We start from the raw sequence: 2,500 nt of genomic DNA, 5'->3' as shown, positions 1-2,500 counted from the left end.
CCGGGCTGGCGGTAAGGCGCAAGCGCCAGCGAAGCTGGGCCTCAAGAGGCAGGCCGCGGCCTACGCCCCCGTCTACGGCCATACCACCCTGAACGCGCCCGATCTCGTCTGATCTCGGAAGCTAAGCAGGGTCGGGCCTGGTTAGTACTTGGATGGGAGACCGCCTGGGAATACCGGGTGCTGTAGGCTTTTTGCCTCCCGCTGCGGCCCCGCCTTCTCTTCTAGTCGCCCGCGGCGGCGGCCACCAGCTCCGTCCCCCGGCCGGGCACCGCTGCAGGCCCCACCTCCTCCGGCCCCTCCCACCGGAGCCCGCCAGAGGGGGCGCTCCATGCGGCCAGAAGGCGGCCCTGGAAGGCAGCGGCACACCCGACGCTCCGGGGGTGGCTGGCCCGGACCCAGACTCGGCCGCGGGCCCGGGTGCCGGCCGTGCGGCCCGCGAGCCAGCCCCTCGACCTGCACCTGGCCGCCCCCACCTGCGCCCAGCCCCGGCGCCGCCGCCACCTGTCCGCCCGTGTGTCTCGCCACAGCTCCCTCCGTTAAAAGCCCCACCCTCCGCCGTTCCGCCACGGCCGGGGGCGGGGACGGGGGCGGAGGCGGGGGCCCGGGCCGCTTCCCCGGGCCTGTCGGCCACCAGGGCGCGGGGTCCTGTGCTGGGCGGGCGGCGTGGGGGCGAGGGTGGCCTTGCTGGGGCTGAGGGGCGGTGCCGACTCCATGGTGGCTCCCAGTGGCCTCGGGCCAGCTGCTGCCGGGCAGGAGGGCCGGCCCGGCCACGGCTGGGCTGCGGCCAGCTCCGCGTGTGCGGGCAGCGGGGATGCCCAGGGGACCGCGGGCCCCCGGGCCCTGAAGCCTCCGGGGCCCAGTCCAGTCCCTGTGAGCGTCGAGCGGGATCGGGAGCGGGGCGCCAATCGCCGACGGGCCTGGAGGGTGCCGCCCGCCCTGGGCTGCGAGGTCGGCCACCACTCCGCCACCCCCGGGTCCCCGAAACCTCCTGTCGCCTGCCTGGGCGGGCGGTAGGGCCCTGACGGAGAGGGCTGGCCGCCGGGCTGGCGGTAAGGCGCAAGCGCCAGCGAAGCTGGGCCTCAAGAGGCAGGCCGCGGCCTACGCCCCCGTCTACGGCCATACCACCCTGAACGCGCCCGATCTCGTCTGATCTCGGAAGCTAAGCAGGGTCGGGCCTGGTTAGTACTTGGATGGGAGACCGCCTGGGAATACCGGGTGCTGTAGGCTTTTTGCCTCCCGCTGCGGCCCCGCCTTCTCCTCTAGTCGCCCGCGGCGGCGGCCACCAGCTCCGCCCCCCGCCGGGCACCGCTGCAGGCCCCACCTCCTCCGGCCCCTCCCACCGGAGCCCGCCAGAGGGGGCGCTCCATGCGGCCAGAAGGCGGCCCTGGAAGGCAGCGGCACACCCGACGCTCCGGGGGTGGCTGGCCCGGACCCAGACTCGGCCGCGGGCCCGGGTGCCGGCCGTGCGGCCCGCGAGCCAGCCCCTCGACCTGCACCTGGCCGCCCCCACCTGCGCCCAGCCCCGGCGCCGCCGCCACCTGTCCGCCCGTGTGTCTCGCCACAGCTCCCTCCGTTAAAAGCCCCACCCTCCGCCGTTCCGCCACGGCCGGGGGCGGGGACGGGGGCGGAGGCGGGGGCCCGGGCCGCTTCCCCGGGCCTGTCGGCCACCAGGGCGCGGGGTCCTGTGCTGGGCGGGCGGCGTGGGGGCGAGGGTGGCCTTGCTGGGGCTGAGGGGCGGTGCCGACTCCATGGTGGCTCCCAGTGGCCTCGGGCCAGCTGCTGCCGGGCAGGAGGGCCGGCCCGGCCACGGCTGGGCTGCGGCCAGCTCCGCGTGTGCGGGCAGCGGGGATGCCCAGGGGACCGCGGGCCCCCGGGCCCTGAAGCCTCCGGGGCCCAGTCCAGTCCCTGTGAGCGTCGAGCGGGATCGGGGGCGGGGCGCCAATCGCCGACGGGCCTGGAGGGTGCCGCCCGCCCTGGGCTGCGAGGTCGGCCACCACTCCGCCACCCCCGGGTCCCCGAAACCTCCTGTCGCCTGCCTGGGCGGGCGGTAGGGCCCTGACGGAGAGGGCTGGCCGCCGGGCTGGCGGTAAGGCGCAAGCGCCAGCGAAGCTGGGCCTCAAGAGGCAGGCCGCGGCCTACGCCCCCGTCTACGGCCATACCACCCTGAACGCGCCCGATCTCGTCTGATCTCGGAAGCTAAGCAGGGTCGGGCCTGGTTAGTACTTGGATGGGAGACCGCCTGGGAATACCGGGTGCTGTAGGCTTTTTGCCTCCCGCTGCGGCCCCGCCTTCTCCTCTAGTCGCCCGCGGCGGCGGCCACCAGCTCCGCCCCCCGCCGGGCACCGCTGCAGGCCCCACCTCCTCCGGCCCCTCCCACCGGAGCCCGCCAGAGGGGGCGCTCCATGCGGCCAGAAGGCGGCCCTGGAAGGCAGCGGCACACCCGACGCTCCGGGGGTGGCTGGCCCGGACCCAGACTCGGCCGCGGGCCCGGGTGCCGGCC

The 2,500-nt window shown here is 76.4% G+C and overlaps 3 non-coding genes across 3 annotated transcripts; all 3 read left to right on the top strand.

The window, feature by feature from the left end:
* The first annotated feature begins 70 nt into the window (after positions 1 to 70).
* LOC132501964 (5S ribosomal RNA) lies at positions 71 to 189 on the top strand. The gene has a single exon (XR_009534361.1). It is a non-coding gene; the product is annotated as a 5S ribosomal RNA (ribosomal RNA).
* A 919-nt stretch (positions 190 to 1,108) lies between these two features.
* Positions 1,109 to 1,227, top strand: LOC132501956 (5S ribosomal RNA). Its single transcript, XR_009534360.1, has one exon. It is a non-coding gene; the product is annotated as a 5S ribosomal RNA (ribosomal RNA).
* Positions 1,228 to 2,145: 918 nt separating this feature from the next.
* On the top strand, positions 2,146 to 2,264 carry LOC132501949 (5S ribosomal RNA). The gene has a single exon (XR_009534358.1). It is a non-coding gene; the product is annotated as a 5S ribosomal RNA (ribosomal RNA).
* Positions 2,265 to 2,500: the final 236 nt, after the last annotated feature.

The sequence above is a fragment of the Mesoplodon densirostris genome, chromosome 1, assembly GCF_025265405.1.
Source record: "Mesoplodon densirostris isolate mMesDen1 chromosome 1, mMesDen1 primary haplotype, whole genome shotgun sequence".
Taxonomy (NCBI): domain Eukaryota; kingdom Metazoa; phylum Chordata; class Mammalia; order Artiodactyla; family Ziphiidae; genus Mesoplodon; species Mesoplodon densirostris.
This window is presented reverse-complemented; position numbering and strand designations above follow the sequence as displayed.